General features: G+C 37.6%; 1 long non-coding RNA gene across 1 annotated transcript; it reads left to right on the top strand.

The window, feature by feature from the left end:
* Positions 1-1,009: 1,009 nt before the first annotated feature.
* LOC128247043 (uncharacterized) lies at positions 1,010-21,357 on the top strand. Its single transcript, XR_008263474.2, has 2 exons — positions 1,010-1,161; positions 20,239-21,357. It is a non-coding gene; the product is annotated as an uncharacterized LOC128247043 (long non-coding RNA).
* The last annotated feature ends 3,492 nt before the right edge of the window (positions 21,358-24,849 follow it).

The following is a 24,849-nucleotide window of genomic DNA, read 5'->3' as shown; positions in this document are numbered from 1 at the left end:
TGTACAAGTGTCCCTGGAATGCTTAGTTACTGGCACTATTATACAATAACATAGCTTTAGTTAAATTATACATAAAATAATGACAGTTATTGAGCTGTTGTTTATTGCATGTCAAACATTTACAAACGTGAGAAAGAATGATTCACCCCTACAGCCCAGGTTTTGTTACCCACCTCACCAGAAGTGCCCTTTCTGCCATCTAGTTCAATAACTAATCTGCAGTAAAAGTGCTTGTCTATAGTTCATTTTTTACAAGCTCATAAGCAATACCCTATAATAGATAGGTAGTTCTATTAGTTAAGCAACTGGAATATTTCTTTTGGAAATCAATGAGAAACTTCATAACAAATGTACTATAGAGAAGTGTAGTTCAATATAAGCATTGGAAACATTTTATATTTGATGAGTAAGACCCGGCAAGCCAAGTAAGATCGTTGCCAGTGCCCCTGGACTGGTTCTTGTGCGGGTGGCACATGAGATGCACCATTTTGAGCGTGGCCGTTGCCAGTACCGCCTGACTGGCTCCTGTAGGATTTTCGAGCGAGATCGTTGCCAGTGCCCCTGGACTGGCTTGTGCGGGTGGCACATAAAAGACACCATTTCGAGCGTGGCCGTTTTCGTGCGGGTGACACGTAAAAGCACCCACTACACTCTCTGAGTGGTTGGCGTTAGGAAGGGCATCCAGCTGTAGAAACTCTGCCAAATCAGACTGGAGCCTGGTGTTGCCATCCGGTTTCACCAGTCCTCAGTCAAATCGTCCAACCCATGCTAGCATGGAAAGCGGACGTTAAACGATGATGATGATGATGATGATGATGCTCTATTTCAGACTTTCTATAGTTACAGCTTTTAGAAGCACTCTCTTGAACTTGACAAGAGTTACTTTGGTTAAATTGACTGTCATATCAGGTAAATAGATATTGTATCATTGAATATTCTGGAGTCCAGTCACTGCTTCCTCACAGTGTCTCAATGATAATCATTGTTGTTCAATACTTTATATTTACAGAGTGTGAAATAGAAATGCCCAAACATGGATACTTACCCAAAATATTGTCAAAGGAATATGGAAATAGAAAATAGCACCATTTTTGAAAAACTTTGAGCTGATTATTCTAAAGATTGAGATTAACAATACTGTAATCTTCACTAAAGATAAAGGTAGTGTATAGTTCCTTATAGTTTACCTCCGATATATTAGTATTAATTTTATTGACCCTCAAGGGATAGACGACAGTTGCATTCACTGTAATTTGAGTTCAAGAAAGTGAGGTAAGGAGCTGGTTAGTGAGGACTCTTATGAACTGTTCTGCTCTGTCACAGTATGTATATTCAAGCCTATTGTTGATCATGATATGCTGTATGGCTGAATCAATAAGGTAACCAACAATCAATCACTGTACTGTATCTTTAGCAACAATGTTTCACTCTCAGATAACTCAGTGCAATCTGCCTTACTGTAAAAGGTTACTGCACTAAAAATATCAAGTGTTTTGTCTATTTGTTGTGTTGAATTCAATTAGTGCCAGCACATGGCCTAGTGGTTAGGATGTTATACTCAGGATTGCAAAGTTGTGGTTTTAATTTCTGGACCAGGTTGTGCTTTTGTGTTCTTGGGCAAAATATTTATGTTGCTCTAGTTCACTCAGCTGTAAATGAGTAACCCTGCTATGGCCAGGCATCCCATTGAGGGAGGATGTTATGGTCTCAGTCGCTTATACATTATGGAAACCAGTTAACCATCCCTGTGAATCTACAGACTCAGGACAGTAATGTCCAAGGGTCGATGATGAGTTCAGTTCCTGTGGTTATTACTTGAAGATTGATGATATTCACCAAGCTGGCTTGCCCCAGGTAAACTATATGAAGATAGTATTCAGTTGTAGCCTTATAATCTATGCAACTCGCCAATGTAAAGATGGACAATAAGCCATTGTTGTTTATTTCCAGGTCAACCCTGATCAAGAAACCCTATTAATATTTTATTTTTGTGTATAATGTCAGACTAAGAGAGTAAGGAATTTAAACTAACTCAGCTGCTAAGCATTTCCCTCCTTGGTATTAATAGGTATTGGATGTTGTGTTCCCTGTTTCTTTAAGGAAGAAAACCCACCCAACATTTTATTCCTTCATTTAGGCCCAAGCAGCCATTCATATATTTGGGAAGGCCTCACAAATACACCATAGATCTGCTTAAATAAAGTACCTAGTTTGGTAAATAGAATATATTCGGTTTACTTTATTGTCCAGTTTCTTGTGTTTTCTAACAGTGAAGGTAGATACCATGATAGTTTGTTTAGCCCTAGGTCAGTCATGATCTACTATACTTATGATTAACGATGTTACTGCTATGATCACTTTTTTCATATAGTATGCATCTTTGGATATATTGTCCAAAGTGTCTTTCCTTTTTTAAGATAGTAGTGAATGATATGAGTGGGATCTGGTTGCTGTTTCTAGCAGGTCAAACACTTGGACAGAGGCTTACTATGTAGTTTCAGCCAGTGTATGATAGATTTGATTTCAAAAAATTTATTACTGGCTGGTAACACAGGAAACTGATTATTTTGGAATTTTTTTTTTTTATCTGTACTTGGGTTAGCTAAATGACCAACTGAAGAATGATATTATAATGTTCTGGTATGTTGTCAGTATGCCTTTTGGTATTTATTTGTAACTGGTTTGATCAGTCATTTATAGTATTGTCCAGTTGAAATAATTGAATTATGTCCCTTGACAAACTCCGGCGAAAAGCTGACCATCATGGAGAAAGGTTATCAAGTCATGTCATAACCATGAACATTCAAAGTTGTGACGACTAACTGCAGGTAATGTCTCCATGGAGTTAGAAATTCAACACTTAGGATTGTGTTCAGTAGTTAGTTGTGATGTATGTGGCTTGTTATGGGCTAGTGAACATTGTTTTGGTTGGTTAATAATTTGCTGTGGTTTATGACAACTGAAAAATGGCAGGCCCATATACAGAACTAGCGAGGACCAAGACTTGCTGTATTGCTGGTAAAATCATCAACATCATTGTTTTATCGCTGTTTGCCTTGCTAGCATAAGTTGTTGCCTGTCACCTAGATGGGTTGAAGGACCACTCTTGGCTTGGTTTCTATGGCTTGATGCCCTTCCTAACACCAGCCACTTTACAGAGTGTATTGGGTGCATTTTATTTTGTTTATTTTATGGCACTAAAATTAAAGGATGAGAGTCATGGATAAATGGTGAAAGTGAATGATGTATGTTGATACCAAATAGCCAATGGGGAGTATAGATAGGGTATATGGAGTACATGCAGGTCTGATGAAGTCCTTTATGTATATATTGTAAAATGGTGAGAGAGAGCTAAGGTGATAAGGATAAAAGAGGGAGGAGTATAGCATTATAGAGAGGGTGAAATAGGTGCCATGGCATTCCTAGTATTGAGAATTATTTTGACCAAATATTGTTGGTTTTAGCCCCAATGGAGACCCATAATGAAAGAAATTCCAAACACGACTATCCTATTTTTTCCCTAAGCACTGTGCATCAGAGACCAAAACATAGTTTTTTTATTGGTAGGGTGTGATTTGAAGGAGATTGGCTGCTATTCTAGTTGCCATGTAGAAGCTTCCCTCATTGGCTGAACCAAAGGGTATATTAGTGACTGGACTGTACAATTAAGTATTTCTTTGGTTGTATCTTCTATGTATTGTGTAAATGATAAAGATGTGCTGTATGACTTAAGTTGGTAGTTTCTAGCTTAGATGCTAACTAGTGCAGAAATTATTGTTTTAATCTGACTCATCAGCATATTAAAATGTTTTTGTGAAGCAAGTCTTCTAGAGTGTGTATCTATGACCTAGATGTAATAAGCAGCTACATGTTACGTAATATTGGTTTCGAATTTTGGCACAGTTACGTAGGAGTGGCTAAGTTGATTGCATTAACTCCAGTGCTCAATCAGTCCTTATTTTATCAACCCCAAAAGGATGAAAGACAAAGTCAGCCTCAACGGAATTTGAACTCGGAACATAAAGATGGACGAAATACTGCTAAACATTTTGTCCAGTGTACTGTTGATTTTGTCAGCTCACTGCTTTATATATGTTGTGTAATATTAGACAGTGTATACATCTTTATTGTTATTTTACCTGAAGTCAGCCCTCATTAAACAAATTTGTTGTTGAAGTTATTTTAATCATGACCATCCAAACTTTTGTGCAGACCTGTTTTAATAGCTAAGTCTGAGGAGAGCGAAGAAGAAGAAGAGAGAGAGAGCAATACCCATGATCCTTTTCAGGGCCTCTGTGATTAATGGGAAGAAATTATCCTCAGATCAGAGACCTGCTCTAAATACTTGCAGCAAAGACTCCACTGAAGGTACCCAATGTGCCAGGTGGTGAGTTTAAACCAGTCTATGATAATGAATCTAGTGTTTTATGAACATGCATTCATCTGAAAGAAGTTGTTCTACAATGATAAAACACAGCAGCAATTAACATATTCACAACAGAATGCGTTAAGACATGACAATTCATTATGATTAAGTCTCTCCTCAAAGAACAAAAACGGTTCCTTTGACAGGCTTCTTTTCAGCTTTCATCTACCAAATTTTACTCACAAGGTTATAGTAGAAGATATTTCCCCAAGGATTTCGTATGTTGGATTTGAACTCAATGTAATAGTGAAACAAACTTCTTAACCTGCACCAATATTATACCTATGACTACATTATCCTGTGTCTTTCCGTTTTGAAAATGTTAAGATTCGAAGGGGGTTTGGTTGCTATTTCTAATGGTTTGAGTGATCACCGTAGAGACTTTATTTTTGACTCTATCATCTTGTACCAAATGTCAAACGTAATTTTTGAAGAGTAATGAAATTCTGAAGAAAACTATAAATCATGATGACACAGAGTTATCTACCTTTAAATAGCGCGTACATCGAAAGTTTTTTTTATTTTTAGAACAAAATTAAGAAAACTGAAGCCTTCTTAATGTTTTTAATTATTCTGACATTTCTAAAATTTGCATTCATTCAATTGTTGAACTGATTTTTTAAATTTTGATTGAACTATTCAAGCTTTGACACTTTTAGAGCTTCCACGTGTGTGATAATGCAAACATACTGAAATACCATATCACAGCTTTAAAGATATATAAAACATAAAAATAAAATTAATCCTTAAATTGTCCCCGACCCCTGCGATAGACATTGTGTGTCATAATATCACTGGAAGACCGACAAGAGGTTCAATTCTTGGAGCTTCTTTACAAGATCATTGTACAATTTTATCCAGCTTTCTTCATATATCCAATCATCACAATCATTATTCAATTTCCTAATCAAGTTATTTCCAGTAAATGTGTATTTGTAAGATTTCTCCAGAGTTATTTCTAACATTCTCGTGACCATATTTCCAATGAAGTATGCTCCCCTCTATGCTTCTATTCATTTTAATAACAATTAACGATTTGGTTGCATTTAGCAAAATAACTTATGTGTATCTCCATTCTTTTACTTGTTTCAGTCATTTGACTGCAGCCATGCTGGAGCACTGCCTTCAGTCGAACAAATCTTTGTAAGCCTAGTACTTATTCTATCGGTCTCTTTTGCCGAACCACTAAGTTATGAGGATGTAAACATACCAACATCAGTTGTCAAACAATGATGGGGTGACAAACACAGACACACACAAATATATACATATGTATATATGTACAACAGGCTTCATTCAGTTTCCATCTATTAAATCCACTCACAAGGCTTTGGTCGGACCCTGGAACCATGTAGTTGGGAAGCAAGCTTCTTATCACACAGCCACTCCTGCACCTGTTGATATTTATTTTTTTATCTTTTTCTTGCTTCAGTCATTGGACTGTGGCCACGCTGGGGCACTTCCTTGAAGGGCTTTAGTCGAACAAATTGACTCCCAATACTTACTTTTTAAAGCCTGGTACTTATTTTACTGATCTCTTTCGCAAAACTCCAAAGCTAGACATGTTTGTCTTGGAAGTCTGGAAATGAACAACATTGCTTATATGATGATGATGCTCATTTACAACCATCACATGATGTCTAGGCAAGGACACACACACACACAAACACGTATATATTTATGAATATGACAGGCTTTTTTCAGTTTATACCTACCAAATCTACTCATAAGGATTTGGTCAGCTTGGGGCTATACTAGAAGACACTTGCCTAAGGAACTGCAAAGTTGGACTGAATCTAAGACCACATGTTTGCAAAGCAGGCTTAACTTCAGAGCCATACCTGCCCTATAGCCTTCATTACCTGATATATTAGTTTTAACTTCTGCTAGTTGCTTGGATGCCTCTAGGTGGGTGTTCAACCCACCTAGATGCAGCCAAAATTTCCTCAAACCATATCCTACCATCTTGAAAAGACACATCAGATAATATAATTCAAGGTACTGTATTCCTGAAAGTAAATGGGGTTAGCCATGGTGTGAATGCATTTGATTGTAGGTTTGCTGGGCCAGGGCTCACTTGTAATTGATTATTATTTAGTTAACAGCAGTGTTACCAAATTAAATATCTTTACTTGATACCACATTATTCCTAAATAGTTATTAAATGTTTCCAACAGTTCCTGTTATCTGTCTATATCTTTATTGTCTTTTGTTACTATATTAACAAGTCTTTTGTTACCATATTAACAAGCTGGTTTGACTTGATATTGGACAACCAACTGAAGATACAGTGACCCACTTGTTCTGTCACTGCTACTGTATTATATTTATGGCCAGGAAATTTAATGCTAAGTCCTCCTAACCTTAATTAGTGACCATCACTTGTATAACTGTCCTCAGAGATTGACATGTATTTCTTTGACATAGTTTTGAGTTCAATTTCTACAGTGGAAAAACTTACCTGTAAAATGCCATTGTCTGATCCAAGAGGAAGAAGAATTTCTTTCTAATTTGCTTTATACTCCAGAGTTGTAAAGATTCATATTAAAAAAAAAAAAATCTTTAATACTGTGTCCTTTACTAGCAAAGGCATAGATATAGCTCTATAGACACAGGCAAAAACTGTGTGCCCATTTTGCAGTACTTTGGGCAAATGTCATCTGCTATAGCCCAGAGCTGCAATAAATGTAATTAAGTGTCACCATCATAGAAGTGGTGTCATTTGTTTCCAATTGTTCATGAAAACATGTCTGGCCAGGGAGAAACATTACCTTGCTTGGAAACAAGACGGGCATCTGGCTGTAGAAAAGCTGCCTTAATGAATTCTGACCTGTGCAAGCATGAAAAAGTGAATGATGATAATGATAATGATGATGATCAATTCTGCTCTTTAGTCTTCTAATGTGATGATTAAGTTCAATGGTCTGTGTTTCCTTTGTTGATCCTATTAAGGACTCCTACTAAGTTGTATTTCTTTGTTCCTGCATACTAGTCTCAAACGTTAAAATTTCTGAATATCCAAATAGTTACTCTGGGGTGGATAGGGTTGAGAATTGTAGGTGTTAGACTTATTGCATCAAACTGTTTAACACCATCACCTGGTCTTTGGGTACTATAGCAGTATCTACTCTGTTGCAAGCATTAGTCAGGTCTCTGATCAGAAGGTAACTTACTGCCACCAATCTCAGCACTCAGAGAAGGTCATCAAGACAATTCTCGTGTATATCATAATCAGACCAAAGACTATAATTCAAGGTAGCGCTTATAGCAGGCCAGTGATTTACACTCAGTGTGTAAAGAACATAACAAATGAAGTAATATGGTCACTCACTAACACAGCATTTGGTTAAACAAAGAAAGCCATGGAATAATTGTACAAAGAGTTCATAAGCTACTATGGTTTGTGACACCCTTTTATGGCTGTTTGGGCCCTTAATATTTCTGTTGCAAATTAAAGGAAGTTGTGAACCCACAAAAGTGGTGCTTTCTATGCAGACATATCAGAGTTTTCTACACACTTGAACAAGGCTAAAAATTTACATGATTAAATGCAAGAGGAACTTCATGGTTATAATCTACCCTAATACACTTGATCCCTGAAACTACAATCCCACCATATTCCTGACTATGGTGTATCAGTAGCATAGTGGACACTATCTTGACTAATTATTATTTGTTATTAGCACTGTACTTTCTCTAAAGATGGGGTCTTGGAATTCCCTGTGTGAAGACCCTTTAACTAGTTAGGTCTTGTCTGACATATACAGAATTACTCTTTTACTTGTTTCAGTCATTTGACTGCAGCCATGCTGGAGCACCGCCTTAGTCGAGCAAATCGACCCCAGGACTTATTCTGTGTAAGCCTAGTACTTATTCTATCGGTCACTTATGCTGAACCGTTATGTTACGGGGACATAAACACACCAGCATCGGTTGTCAAGCAATGTTGGGGGACAAACACAGACACACAAACATATCCACACACACATATATATATATATATATACATATATATGACGAGTTTCTTTCAGTTTCCATCTACCAAATCCACTCACAAGGCTTTGGTTGGCCCAAGGCTATAGCAGAAGACACTTGCCCAAGGTGCCACGCAGTGGGACTGAACCCAGAACCATGTGGTTTGTAAGCAAGCTACTTACCACACCACAAGATGAAGATATTGCAAGTAAGAGGTACCAACTGTTTTAAATAACCAATATTACAACAAACTTAATTTAATTTATCCAAACAAACACAGGATAAATAGCAAGAATATGTTTTACAACACTGAGGCCCAAATACAGTTAACCATTATCTCCACTAAAACTCATGGAATTGAGACAACTAATTACTAACATCACCTTGATTCTATTATGCCAATACCAGAATCACTACATCTATGTCTATATTCTAGCAGCAGTCTGGACATAAAGAATGAGTGCACTGATTATTCATGGGACAACCACCCCATACCTTTGAAGTGAGCAGCTTTAGACTTAGTTTTTCGTATTATCTTAAGTAACTGTGACAGTAGACGTTTTGAGAGCTGTAGAAAGCCACTAATATGATATCTGTGAGATGTAGAGATGTAATTTTGGCTTAAATATCAGACTTCTTGTTCCCTGGATTGTAGGCATTGTCTTGCATCCTTAGGTGACAATTTGGAGTTTGTAGATATTGTTATTTACAACTCATCATCATCCTCATCAATATTTCAACATATGATTTTTGTCCTGAGAGGAGTTAGCTGGGTCAGCCACAAGGTATCACTAGTCACTCAGTCTTTCACCTTCTCTTTTTTGAGGCTTAACATTCTGAGATCAAGTGCCACTATTTCTCACATTTTCTTTGGTCCATCTATTCCATCAGTAGCCTCTAATATTAGCATGTATGCCACATTTTTACTGAGACCTCGATTGTAGGTATGGCTGTGAGGTTAAAAAGCTTGTTTTCAACCAGATGGCTTTTGGTTCAGTCCCTCTCTGGCATCTTGGTCAAGCATCTTCTACTGTGGCTCCACATCGACCAAATATCTTGTGAGTGAATACATACACACAATGTATATGTGCATGTGTTCGTGTGTGTGTGTTTACATTCTGTATGCTTCACATGACCAACTGGACTACAAGTTTTAAAATTTGCTGGCATTTCCTAGCTCTGGGCTTTCAGAACCATTTTGATTAAGAGATTCTTTACTTGAAAAACAGACAGGTTTGTTTTTGAGGTAGAGCATCATACTGTAAAACAATGCCTCAATAATATTCATCTAACCCATCCTAGTATGGAAAGACAGGCATAAAACGAAAGAATGAATGTGCCTCATCCTTCACTCGCATAACATATCCTTACCAGTGTAGTTATTTCCCTTGCACACTTCAACAACTACTTTTAAAACTCAGCCTGCCTTACAATTCACTTGTTTGTTTATTTTTTTTCATTTGTCTTTTGTTCCAAATAACTTTGCACTGGCAACAGGTCATAATCATTTCATTTCTCTCAAACTTCCTCAGATCTTTCACATTCAATGGCCATATCTCACTATTTATATGTATGCTTCACAATGAAAGAAATCCTTTGTTCTGACACAAAGCTATTGTTCAGCTATTTTCATTGCAACCATCTCAATACTATATTATCCAGGTGTCACAGATGATCACCTGTGTATCTTGTGAGCAGCTTGAAGTACATTGATCTTCTAAATATAGAGATGTAATTCAGTATATTGATCTAGCTTCTACTGATTACTTCATTTCATAAGTATTATTATGTATTAATTACTCTTGAACATCTGAAATTCTGCTCTGTCAGCCTGAAAAACATTCCGCTATTCCTGTTGTACCCATTTTCCTTTCTTTTTTATTCTCCTTATTTTCTTATTGGGTTACTCATAAGAAGAAGGGCAGAAATGCCTTTCAGGGCCTATGAAACTGCTTGGTGTAAAGAAGGAAGTTGAATTGAAGACTTGGCCTGAATACTTGCAATGCAGTAGACTCCATTAAAAAACATCCAGGGGCCTGCTTGTAGTGTAAATTTAGCACTAGGTTCAGTCTAGCACCTAGAACACTTAGTACATAGTATTAGTACATTCCAACCAATTCCCTTTCTAGATATCAAGCAAGGCCACTTTCCAGGTGGCACTGGGATTTTGTGTTCTATGTTGTTAACTTTTAGACTATAGATCATTCTTCCAAGTTTAAATCATTTTCTGTAAATCTTTGATAGATCCTACAACGAGACACCAAATCATAATTTTTTATGTTTTTTTATTTATTTGTTTATTTTTTAAAAATTTTGGAAAGGGCGTTGCCCATGATTTTTTTTTTTTTTTCTGAGTCTCTGAGACTAGATAGGAGAAAAAAAAGTGGGTAAAACACTGCAACTCATGGGGTATCCTCAGATTGGAAACCTGTCCTGAAATCTTGCAACAGAGTGGATTCCCCAAAAGGTACCCAAGGCCCATGAGGTGGTTTTAGAATAGAGCAACAGATTAAGTTCATCATCCAAGAATAAGAATGGTCCCACCAATTGGCTAACATTTAGTTTCCCACTGCTAGATTTTACTCTCAAGGCTTTGGTCAACTGAGGGAGGGTTGTGGTGGAACACATTTGCTCAGATACTGTGTAGTGATATTGAGGATAATAGCAGTGTGAATTTCTTTACATAGCCATGTATAAGGGTTTACAAAGACAACTCATGGACTCTTGTGCTGCATCCCCAATAAATTCTGTATCTGGTGGTATAAATGATGCAGAGACATATTAAATGCACCCTAATTTCAACAGTAGATATCCAGGAAAAAAGGTTTTAGTGCATTAAAGCCTGTAATATAAGCCCATACAATAAGTTTATTATTATTATTATTATTGTTATTTCGTTTATTAACCGGCCAATCACTAATTTGTACCATTTACAGCTGTGAAAATGATAAGGTAATATCTGCAATTTGGACAGAACAAATACCATCATCATCATCAACATTTAATGTCCATTTTTCCATGTTGGCATGGGTTGGATGGCTTGACAGGAACCAGCAATTCCTGGGGTCACACCAGATTCCATAGTCTGTTTTAGCATGGTTTCTCCAGCTGGATGCCCTTCCTAATGTCAACCAGTGCACAGACTACTGGATGCTTTTTATGTGGCATCATAGTTTTAGGATATCAGCTCTGTTGTGGTGGGCATGTCTTTTTGAGTATAGCACCTTAGTTTTAGGATTTCAATTCTCATGTGGTGTGCAAGTCTTCTCGAGTACAGCAATGCGCTACATATCTTGGTCCTCTGTCATCTCCTTCATAAGATTCAGTGTTTTGAGATCAACCTTCAGTACTTCATCCCATGTCTTCCTGGGTCTCCCTTTTCTACAACTTCCCTCCACTTAAAGTGATCAGAACTTCTTAGCGCAACTGTCCTCATCCATCTGCATTACATGACCAAACCAATGCAGTCTCCTCTCTTGCACACTGCATCTAATTCCTCTTATGCCTCTTCATATACTAGCACTTTGTTGTACATGCACACTGACATCCAGTAGAGCACGTCCAGTAGAGCATACCGGCTTCATTCTTCTCCAGCTTTTACATGTCCTCCCCATTCACGGCCCACGTCTCACTACCATATAGTATCACAGCTCATGCACATGCATCATACAATCTTCCCTTCACTCAAAGAAAGACCTTTGGTTGCCAAAAGAGGTAAAAGCTTCTGAACTTCCTCCACCCTATTCTTATTCTAGCAATTACACTTTCTGTACAGCCTCCTCACTGCTAATTAGGTCACCCAGGTAGCTGAAATTATCCACCAGAGAGCCACTGGGACATTTAACAAAATCAGTTTCCCATGTATTTGTGTTCTTTATGGCTTCCATACATCTTCCACGTACAAACACTACTTTTTCTGTTAACCTTCCTGCTATTCCACAACACCTCTTGTGTGTCCATTACTTGCACTGAGTACACCAAACAGAATTTCTGCTTACACCCTTCCTACATATTGAGCAGGGTCATTTACGAGAAGGGTGAAGGGTCCTGTCTGATATTCTACTTAGTAGGACCTTGGTCTTTGCTAAGTTTACTTAAAAACCCTTTGACTCCCTAGTATTTTTATTCTAAAGCATTACTTTATTAATTTATGTACATCAGCAAACAACACACATATACACCACCTCTACCATCATCATCATCATTTATTTTATGAGCCATTTTTTTCCATGTTGGCATGGATTGGAAAGGACTTATGCAGCTGTAAAACGAAATCTGTAACTACATAGCCATATCTACTCACACACACATACATTCTGAGGAATGCAATTGTATCCATGTATTTTTGTGTTGACACCATTCAGTAAGTGGTGATGAGGTTTGTTTTATAACTTGGTAGCTTATATGAAGTCATGGAATAAGTACCTCACTTGAAAAGCAAATTAGGTTGAGGAGTTGTGGTTGTGTGGTTAAGATGTTTGTTTCCCAACCACATGGTTCAGCTCTACTGCATGGCACCTTGAGCAAGCGTTTTCTCCTATAGCTTCAGGCTGACAAAAACCTTGTGGATGAATTTGGTAGATGGAAAATGAAAGGAGCCTGTTATATCTATATATTCTTTTCTACTCTAAGCCAAGGCCCAAAATTTTGGGGGAGGGGGTGCCAGTCGATTAGATCGACCCCAGTGTGCAACTGGTACTTAATTTATCGACCCTGAAAGGATGAAAGGTAAAGTGGACCTCGGTGGAATTTGAACTCAGAACGTAAAGACAGACGAAATACCGCTAAACATTTTGCCTGGCATGCTAACGTTTTTGCCAGCACGCCGCCTTCTGTCGTATATATACATACTCACATACACACATGCATTCATACGAGTGTGTGTTTGTATTTCCTTGTCTTAACATCACATAATTGTTATAAATGAATGTCATTCATTTTGAATATTCTAAGGAAACATGTCTGGCCATGAGGTAATATTACTAGGTAAGGGTTGACGACAGGAAATACATCTGTCCATAGAAAATCTTCCTCGATAAACTCCATCCAATCCAAGCAAGCATGGGAAAATGGACAATAAAATGATTATGTATCAGGAAGGACATCCACGTATAGGCTATTAATCTGACAAGACTTATCCAGCCATAAATGATGATGATGATGACGACGCTATATGATAGGGTTTCCATCTATGAAATTCCTGTCATAAAGCATTGGTCAATCCAAAGCTGTATAGAAGACATTTGCCCAAGATGTTGTACAGCTGGACTGAACCCAGAAACACAGGTTTGCAGGATGAACTTCTTAACCACATGGCCATGCCTGTGCCCTGTATAAGTTTTGGGTTCAGATCATGGTCTTAGTCTAATAAGTGAAGCCAGTAAAATGGCTATGTGGTTAAGAAGTTTGCTCCACAGCTATGTGGTATTGGGTTCAATCCAATGCCTAGCACATTCAGCAAGAATCTTCTACTTTAGTGTCAGGTTGACCGAAGCCATATGAGTGAAATTTGGTAAATGGAAGTGTGTGGTAACCTACTTCTGTTATAGGATGGAAGATTTGATCCATAATCATCATCATTTAATGTCTGTTTTCCAAGCTGGCATAGGTCGGATGATTTGATAGGAGCTGGCAAGCTATAGGACTGTGTTAAATTCCATCACCCACTTGAATGTCATGTCTTGGACCTTGGGTGTCCTTAGCAGGGTCCACTTTGTTGCAGGCATTTGAGGAAGGTCTCTGATCTGAGAACAACTTCCTCCTACCATTCTGAGAGGCCCTGAAGAGCATCATTGGTGTACCCCTCCTTCATAGATTAATCAATTAAAAAGCTATAAAATTTTCTTTTCTACTTACAACAATGGAAGATCTACAGTCATAATAATGACTGATGCATAACTTGAACTCAGAACTTTGTGTTTAGCTGTCAGATAATTTAACTTCACAATCACAGTTTTGTGGTTATATAAGCTGTTTTCAGACCATTCCAGTCAACAAAATAAGGCCATTCTCTTCACAAAAGTTGGACTGTATCTCTGTTGTGTCTGACATAAAATAGGAAGAAGTTGAAAGATGTTTTTGATAATTTTAATATTTCACACACAAACGTTCTGATTGGTTAATACCAAAAATTGGTTTAGAAAGTAAACAGCTGAATCACTGATGGTCCTGTTGCTGCACCACCTCCACCACCACCACCACTACTAACACTGAATGTAGTTGCACAGCCCTTGGAGGGTCAGCAAAGTTCACGGACGCTACCAAGTCCTCTTGACTAAAGCTTTGGGAAAAATGAAATGACCACTACAGTATCTGACATTTACCACCACCACTACTACTACTAATAATAATAATAATCCTCTGCCTCTTCCCTGTATATAGACTGAACCATCCATCACACCCCCAATGTTCAGGCATCATTGTGACAAGCTCATGCCATTACCACCATTTCAGACATTACATTCACTATTACCACTGTCATCGCAACCACCACCACCACCACCACCACCACCACTGCATCAAATACCATCACCACAACCATGACCACATCAAATACAACCACTACCACTACCACATCAGATGCCTCCATCACCATACATTTATGTTATGATTCCTGCCCCAGTCTAGATATTTCTGTAAAACAGTAATTTCATTCTTGCTGACTAAACAGTAGGCTGTGTTAGGAGGGTGAGGTATTGGGTAGAGGGGTATTGCTGCTGATAGTTGGGCTTTGTATTGGACCCCACCCTTATCATGAGTGGCACCAACTTGTTGGGCTAGTCCTACTAGTTGAAGGACTAATTGTCTGATTAGACCAACATACCTTCATGGCAGATGTTTAAGCAAGTTCTTCTAAAGAGCCATAGAACATCAGGTACTGGACTCTCAGTGCCATCCAACACAAAATTTTCAGTACCTCTAACATTGGCTACCCTGATGAAAAATAAGCAACTCTTAGTGTTTTCCACTATCATTCATTTAAGTTATCACATCTATTAGTGTTTTTGCAATAAAACATATATATGTATATATATATATATATATATATATATATATAAAGGCGGTCACTGTTAATCGAAAATTTAACTTCATTAACCATTAATCTGTTAACCAAAAAAGTTAACTTCAATAACTGTTAATCAGTTAATTCTTTAAAAATGTAAAGGAAGTTATTGATAAACCGTTAACGTTAATTTTTATTACAAAAAAAAAACAAAAATCAGTTTTTGCACTAAAACCACCTAAAAATACCTTTAAAAAGTGCCAAAACTTATAACAATTGAAGTTAACGGAAGTTATCTCAAGTTGACTTGAGTTAATAGAAGTTAAATGTAACGGAAGTTAATTAGTCCGATAATGATTTCCAAAGTTAACTTAAAAGTTAAATCGTTAACGAAAATGTTAACTTCTTAACTTCGTTAATTAACAAGTAACAGATTAATGGTTTGGTGCCCAGGTTTGTGTGTGTGTATATATATATATATATATATATATATATATATACTCTTTACTCTTTTTACTCTTTTACTTGTTTCAGTCATTTGACTGTGGCTATGCTGGAGCACCGCCTTTAGTTGAGTAAATTGACCCCAGGACTTATTCTTTGTAAGTTTAGTACTTATTCTATCCGTCTCTTTGCCGAACCGCTAAGTTACGGGGACGTAAACACACCAGCATCAGTTGTCAAGTGATGGTGGGGGGACAAACACAGACACACAAACATACATATACATATATATATATATATATATATATATATATATATATATATATATATATATATATATATATATAGATATGCAGGGCAGGGAATCGTCAATTAGTAATAAAATTAATAATCAACAATTTTGCCGGGTAGCTCAGTATGAAAAAACCTTCTTCGGTAAAAAATTTATAATCATAAATATATAGGGATTGACAGTAACCTGCTTCTCCAACATACTGAGAATTCAGAAATAGCAGTCAAAGAACTACTGATTTCAAAACTACAAATTATTACTCCAGATTGATAGCGATATTTTTGATACACACAGAACAAAAAACAGTAGAGAAGAGTAAAAGACACTTGCCTTTAGTTAATTTAGTACAATTGTTTCACAGTTAAGAGTAAAATACTCTATTCTGATCTTCAGCTAAATATTCTAATAAATTTGTTAATGTCTAAGTAACTCATGTTAATTTTGACCATGTGAACATCAATACCACGTGAGGAAGACGTTAAGAAATTTATCGGCCAGTAAGTTCAAAATCCCTCGCCCTAATGAATTTCAATTCAGTGTGTATCAGAAATAGTCCCGCACAGGAAAGAGACTCGTACGAATTCCTGTGGTTAAACTATCCACCTTAGAGTTATTATTAAAATATAGATATGCAGGGCAGGGAATCGTCAATTAGTAATAAAATTAATAATCAACAATTTTGCCGGGTAGCTCAGTATGAAAAAACCTTCTTCGGTAAAAAATTGATGTTCACATGGTCAAAATTAACGTGAGTTACTTAGACATTAACAAATTTATTAGAATATTTAGCTGAAGATCAGAATAGAGTATTTTACTCTTAACTGTGAAACAATTGTACTAAATTAACTAAAGGCAAGTGTTTTTTACTCTTCTCTACTGTTTTTTGTTCTGTGTGTATCAAAAATATCGCTATCAATCTGGAGTAATAATTTGTAGTTTTGAAATCAGTAGTTCTTTGACTGCTATTTCTGAATTCTCAGTATGTTGGAGAAGCAGGTTACTGTCAATCCCTATATATTTATGATTATATATATATATATATATATATATATATATATATACGACGGGCTTCTTCTCAGTTTCCGTCTACCAAATCCACTCACAAGGCCTTGGTCGGCCCGGGGCTATAGTAGAAGACACTTGCCCAAGGTGCCATGCAGTGGGACTGAACCCAGAACCATGTGGTTGGTAAGCAAGCTACTTACCACACAGTCACTCCATATATAATGTAAAACCATCACAAAAAAACTGTTACTCAGAGTTTCACATACCCGTTTGTCAGACAGGTGTGATCACAACTGTCTGATGAATGGGAGCGTGAAACTCTGAGTAACAGTTTTTTGTGATGTTTTTACAGCTTCAATAATTAAAAAAAAGCATATTACTCTACCTTTGGTATTCGAGTACTATTTTTTCCCCCTTGTTTCGCATCTATGTGCTTACTCGTGTGTGCATATACGTCAATAATTTTAAAGTTTGCCAATACTGATAAGTTTATGCTTCAATAAAGATTGAGCAAAATGTTTAGTTTAACTCCATAGCATTCAGATTTCTTTGTCAAAAGTAATGCTTACTTATTCCCGTTGGTTTGAATTAATCATGCTTTACCTTGTAGCTTTAGAATTTCAATGGTATACTCTTTTACCCTTCATTCTTTTACTTGTTTCAGTCATTTGACTGTGGCCATGCTGGAGCACCGCCTTTAGTCGAGCAAATCGCCCCCAGGACTTATTCTTTGGAAGCCTAGTACTTATTCTATCGGTCTCTTTTGCCGAACCTCTAAGTTACGGGGACGTAAACACACCAGCATCGGTTGTCAAGCGATGCTGGGGGGACAAACACAGACACAAACATATACATGCACATACATATATACATATATACGACGGGCTTCTTTCAGTTTCTGTCTACCAAATCCACTCACAAGGCTTTGGTCGGCCCGAGCCTATAGTAGAAGACACTTGTCCAAGGTGCCACGCAGTGGGACTGAACCCAGAACCATGTGGTTGGTAAGCAAACTACTTACCACACAGCCACTCCTACGCCTGTGTTTGTAAATTTTTAGAATGACATTATAGGTTAGGTGTGAGAGGTTGGATCTGGTCATTTGTAACATAAAACAAGTTGAATATTTGGGCTGGCTATGGCTGGATTAAATACTGAAGGGTTAAGGTCTAAATGGATGAAATATTTGGAATAACAAGTAGTTAACCAGTGGACTTTGTCAGGTGTGGATTAAACATTTTTGTTGTATCTTGGGAGGGTCATTATGCTAATAATAAACACACACCCTGATTCTATTTTACTTCTTTATTTTTTATTAGTCAGTTGGTTAATCATCAAACCAATTAACTAATCAATTATTTGATTAATCATTTGGTCAGTCCAGTTAGGTTTGTCCAAGTCCTTTCAGTCCTTTCAAACCTTTGAAGGTTTGTCAAGTCCTTTCATTGCCATCAGTGACATGCTCTCTCTACTCCAGGTAGAATAAGTACATATGTTTATTATTGGCATAATGTTGTTGGCACTCCGTCGCTTACGACGTCAAGGGTTCCAGTTGATCCGATCAATGGAACAGCCTGCTCATGAAATTAACGTGCAAGTGGCTGAGCACTTCACAGACACGTGTACCCATAACGTAGTTCTCGGGGATATTCAGCGTGACACAGAATGTGACAAGGCTGACCCTTTGAATTACAGGCACAACAGAAACAGGAAGTAAGAGTGAGAGAAAGTTGTGGTGAAAGAGTACAGCAGGGTTCGCCACCATCCCCTGCCGGAGCCTCGTGGAGCTTTAGGTGTTTTCGCTGAATAAACACTCACAACGCTCAGTTTGGGAATCGAAACCACGATACTATGACTGCGAGTCCGCTGCCCTAACCAGTGGGCCATTGCACCTCCTATTGGCATAATGATCCTTCCAACATACAACAAAATTGTTTCGACAAATGGAGTTACATCAAAAATCTTGCAAACCGAGTATGAAAATGGAACAAACATTGCTATTTCAGAAGGGCAGAACACATTAAAGCAGATGTAGAGGAGGTGGAAGGAAGAAAGAGTATCTCTTTGTGTCAGAAGTTGCAATGCGTGCTGACTGAATCTTCATCAATTAGCTGGATGGTTTATTTGGTAATGATGTAGGTTACATATGTGTGTAACAGCATCTGCATTGTCCTTGATATATGAGCAGTGTTCTAATCTGGGTCACACTTGAACTTTGCAGGGAGCCAGCAAGTGATTGACAATGAAGTGTTTTCTGTCTTTGAAGAGGATAGTTAGTGTTTGCAGTTTTGTGGATTTTCTGTTTCAGGGTCAACAGGAGAGCGAGAGAGAGAGACAGGCAATCATATATTGTGAGGTATCTAGTTGTGTGTTGTTCATGTGTAGAGAGGGTGATTCCTTGAGACGTGGAATTATTTCTGTCCTTGGTGCTACTGAAAGAAATTAGATTGAGGTGAATTGAGATAGCTCTCCCCAGTGAAGGATGAAAGATATCTGAACAACTGTTAATAGATGCTGGAGTTTGGAGAACAGTAGAAAGAACAGATGACTTTTGGATGATGAAGCAAAGAGACTTTAGATCGGAGAAACTGACTCTGATTCAAACAGAGTTGTGTGACAGTTGGTGACAGGAAAGGCATCAGGCTATAGAGAATCTGCCTTTATAAACTCTGTCCAAGCAAAGAAAAGTGAACATTAAAACAATGATGATGTTGATGGAATGAAGGTTGAGTGACAGAACCTACTGCAGATGTGAGAGTGTGCACATACTGGAGTGGTAATGCAGGAAGTGTATCAGAGTAATTTGAGTGAACCAATGGAGAGTAAAGTGTATCAGTATAGCATAAATGTATCATGTATTTTCTTGTCAGTGTACCAGTGTATTGCAAAATATAAGTGTATAATTTTCTTTTTATGAATATTGTATGCAATAAATCAATGAGCTAAAATTTGAACTGCAAATCATGAGTAGACTATGCATGCATAAAAATGACTAGGAAAGTGTGTATAAATAGTTAATTAACATCCACATATGAATTTCATGAGCTTGCAAATTTTCATATTTTAAATAGAAAATAATTCTTTCCATTGTAGGCACAAAGCCTGAAATTTGGTGGAAGAGAGCCAGTCAATTAGATCAACCCAGTATGCAACTGGTACTTAATTTATCAACCCTGAAAGGATGAAAGGCAAAGTTGACCTCAGCGGAATTTGAACTCAGAAAGCAAAGCATTTCGCCTGACGTGCTAACAATTCTGCCAGCTCACCACCTTTACTTTTTTTTTTAAATAAAAAATATAATAAAATTTGTCATAATTTTTGCTGAAATCATAACTGTGGATCACTAGATGCAAGACAAAGGGAAAAATGCACATACACACTGATACACACACACATCATCATCACCATTTTATGTCTGTTTTCCATGCTGGTACGGGTTGGATGGTTTGACTGAAACTGGCAAGTTGAAGGATTGCACCAGGCTCTGTTGGCTGTTCTGGTATGGTTTCTATGGCTGGATGCCCTTCCTAATGCCAACTACTTTACAGAATGTACTGTGTGCTTTTTTGTGGCACCAACACCAGTGGTTTTAATGTGGCACATATGTATATATTTATGTATTTGTTATCAATGGATGGACAAATTAAACATTTTATGCCTTTATGTGGTGTTTCGGTTTGGTTTGGAATGGATTACCTTAAGTTATATGTACTTCAATTGTAAAATTTGATTAATGAACAGTGCTCTGAAATAGATTATGCTCATACATGGAGATCCCACTGTATTTTATTCAATCCTGTGATAGCAGATAGACTGACAAGAGAGCTGGACATATCTTCCTCAGTTGAAAATTAACCATTTAGAATTCAGCAGAGAATCATACTGCAAGACAGAAACCAGTAGTACCATAAGATTTACCAGAGAGATATTCTAAGCTCAAATTTTTATTTGGCCACTCAGTTTAGTTTACCTTGAAATTTATGATATGTCTATAAATTCAAATAAATATTAATGAATTAATGAAAAAATGTTAGAAGGAAACCTAAATTATTTTTTCCTGCTAATCAATTTATCAAAAACAAAAAGTAGTTAAAAAGCAAAAGAAATTGAATGAACCAACAGTTTGGTAATGGAACTATACTCTTGGGAAATTCTGAAATTGTATTCTTTTGATATAAATGGAAGTCTTTTGGACAAATTCATGAGAACCAATTTTTTTTTGTTTTTTGCTTTATTTCATATTTTAAAAATGTTGCAAATGTTGCTATGAGGTAGCAGTGATAAAGAAAATGGTAGCGCTATCTCATCTATGGGGAATTATACTCCCAATTACTTTCTTAATTTGTTATTAATGGTGCAGACAAAAAGAAGGAATCATAATTTATTCTGACATAGAATGTCAGGCAAATAATGGGGAAAAAAATGAAAATGCAAGCTAAAAATGGGTTGGATGAAATCACAGAGATAGTTTAATGCATAATATAGTTTGGCTTAGAAAACATAAATTTATCTAATATAGGTTGAGATATAAACAGGCAGATGGATAAAAACACACACACACCAACCATCATCATCATCATCATCATATATATTTTAAATTCAGATAATTGGTGGATTGGTAATATTCATCATCATCATCATCATCATTTAACATCTGTTTTCCATGCTGGCATGGGTTGGACAGGTTGACAAGAACTGGCAAGCTGGAGGTCTGCACCAGGTTCCATAGTCTGTTTTAGCTTGGTTTCTGCAACTGGATGCTCTTGCTAATGCCAACCACTTTACAGAGTGTACTGGGTGCTTTATACATGGCACCAGCATAAATGCTTTATACATGGCACCAACATGAGTGTTTTATACATGATGCCAATATGGGCACTGTCATAGGTGTTTTTTACATGACGCCAGGACAGATGCTACTTATGTGGAACCAACAAGGAGGCTTTTTATGTGACACTTTTTATGTTGAAAATTGGAAATGAAGCACGTCACTTATATAATGATGATGACAGCTATCCTGCACTGTCAAGATAAGGGGACACTAACATACACAAATAGTTACATGTTCTTTCATTTGTTTCAGTCATCTGACTGCGGCCATGCTGGAGCACCACCTTTAGTCGAACAAATCGACCGCAGGACTTATTCTTTGTAAGCCCAGTACTTATTATATCTGTTTCTTTTGCTGAACCGCTAAGTTACGGGAAAGTAAACACACCAACATTGGTTGTCAAGCGATGGTGGGGGGACAAACACAGACACAGACAGACACACACATATATACGATGGGCTTCTTTCAGTTTCTGTCTACCAAATCCACTCACAAGGCATTGGTCAGCCCGAGGCTATAGTAGAAGACACTTGTCCAAGGTGCCATGTTGTGGGACTGAACCCAGAACCATGTGGTTGGTAATCAAGCTACTTACTACACAGTCACTCCTGCGCCTGCTTTTTATGTATATATCAACATCATTTAAAATCCCATTTCCTTCGGTGGCATGAACTGGACAGTTTAACTGGAACCAATGAGCCAGAGGGCTGCATTGAGCTCTAGCGCCTTCTTTAATATGGTTTCTACAGCTGGATGTCCTTCCTAATTCCAGCCACTTTACAGCATGTGCTAAATGCTGTTTTCATGGCACCGGCTCTAGTGAGATCACCATGCAGTCTGCAAGACTAAGATTCCCTTCAACTAAGCAGGGCTACTACAACAGAGGGAGGTGGTTTTATGTCATGAGATGAGCGATTTAAGTATGAGAGAAGTTACCAGAACAGAACAAGTTTCTTTCTGTAGAGGAGACATTGGAATTCAATGCAGTCTTAGCACCCATCGGATCCTGTAAAACTTTCCAACCCATGTCAGCATGGAATACGAATATTAAATGATGATGTGCCTGTGCTATATAAAAAGCACCCAGTGCACTCTGTAAAGTGTTTGGCATTAGGAAAGGCATCCAGCCATAGAAACCAAGCCAAAACAGATGAATGGAACCTGGTGTAGTTCTTCAACTTGCCAGCTCTAGCCAAACTGTCAAACCCATGCTAGCATGGAGAACAGATGTTAAATGATGATGATGATGATGATCTCTGTGTTTTCGTGTGTGTGTACACATATGTATACACACATATATGTACGTATGTAAATGTATTATTGTTGACCAACTTATAGGAAACAACAAAATATTTACTGATGGTGTGATTATATATGTATTTATTTAGTAGAGTAAAATTTATTGATAATATTGATTTGACTATGACTACAGGTTTTGTCTTTATCAGTTTATGTATATATATGTGTGTGTGTGTGTTTGCTATGAATTCTGTTTCTATGTCTATTGTTACATTAATGCTTCTTGAAAAAAAAAAAAAAAGAAAAGCAGTGTCTGTGTTTAAAATAAATGCTGGGGTTAATATTTTCCACTACAACTTTTCCAGACAGTCTCCTACAATGGGGACTGCCTAGATTACTGAAATGAATAAAAGAGAATATATCATGATCATCATGACCACCATCATCATCATTGAATAAAGCCTTGTTAAATATCAATTTTTTCCATGCTGCTTGCATGGGTTAGATGGAATTCAGTGAGACAGATTTTTTTACAGCTGAATGCCTTTCCTGTCATCAACCCTCACCTATTTCCAAGCATTTGATATTTCCTCATATGGCCTGACATGTTTTCATGGAAGATTGGAAACAAACGACAATACGAGTATGATGGTGATGAGGCTCATTTACAACTATCACTCACACACACACATTCACATGAACACACAAATACATGTATATCATCGTCAACATTTAGCATCTGCTTTCCATGCTGGCATGGGTTGGACAGTTTGGCTGAAAACTGTTAAACTGGAGAGCTGCACCAGGCTTCAATCTGATTTGGCATGGTTTCTACAGTTGGAAGCCCTTCCTAATGCCAACCACTCCAAGAGTGTAGTGGGTGCCTTTTACATGCTACAGGGCTTACGGATATGACAGGACTCATGAAAATGTTATATTAATGTTATGTAGGCACTAGCATGGTTGTGCGGTAAGAAGCTTGCTGCCCAACCACATAGTTCCTGGTTCAGTCCCACTGTGTGGTACCTTGGGCAAGTGTCTTCTACTATAGCCTCAGGCCAACCAAAGCCTTGTGAGTTGATTTGATTGACAGAAACTGAAAGAAGCCCATTGTGTGCGTATATATATCATCATCATCACCATCGTCATCGTCGTTTAATGTCTGCTTTCCATGCTAGCATGGGTCAGACGATTTGACTGAGGACTGGTGAAACCAGATGGCTACACCAGGCTCCAATCTGATTTGGCAGAGTTTCTACAGCTGGATGCCCTTCCTAACGCCAACCACTCCGAGAGTGTAGTGGGTGCTTTTACATGCCACCGACATGAAGGCCAGTCAGGCGGTACTGGCAACTGCCACGCTCAAAAAAAAATAAAATGGTGTATTTTACGTGCCACCTGCACAGGAGCCAGTTCGGCGGCACTGGCAACGATCTCGCTCAGATGTCTTTACACACGCCATCTGGCACAAGTGCCGAAAGGCGATGCTGGGCATAGGTGCCATGACGATTTCACTTTCGCTTGCCCCAACAGGTCTTCGCAAGCTGTGTTTCGAGGTCACTCTATTATATACATACGACAGGCTTTTTTCAGTTTCCATCTACCAAATCCACTCACAAGGCAATGGTCAGCTC

The sequence above is a fragment of the Octopus bimaculoides genome, chromosome 1 (assembly GCF_046866305.1).
Source record: "Octopus bimaculoides isolate indiv1 chromosome 1, ASM4686630v1, whole genome shotgun sequence".
In the NCBI taxonomy this organism is placed as follows: Eukaryota; Metazoa; Mollusca; class Cephalopoda; order Octopoda; family Octopodidae; genus Octopus; species Octopus bimaculoides.
Note: the sequence above shows the minus strand (reverse complement) of the source record. Positions and strands in the feature narration are given on the sequence as shown.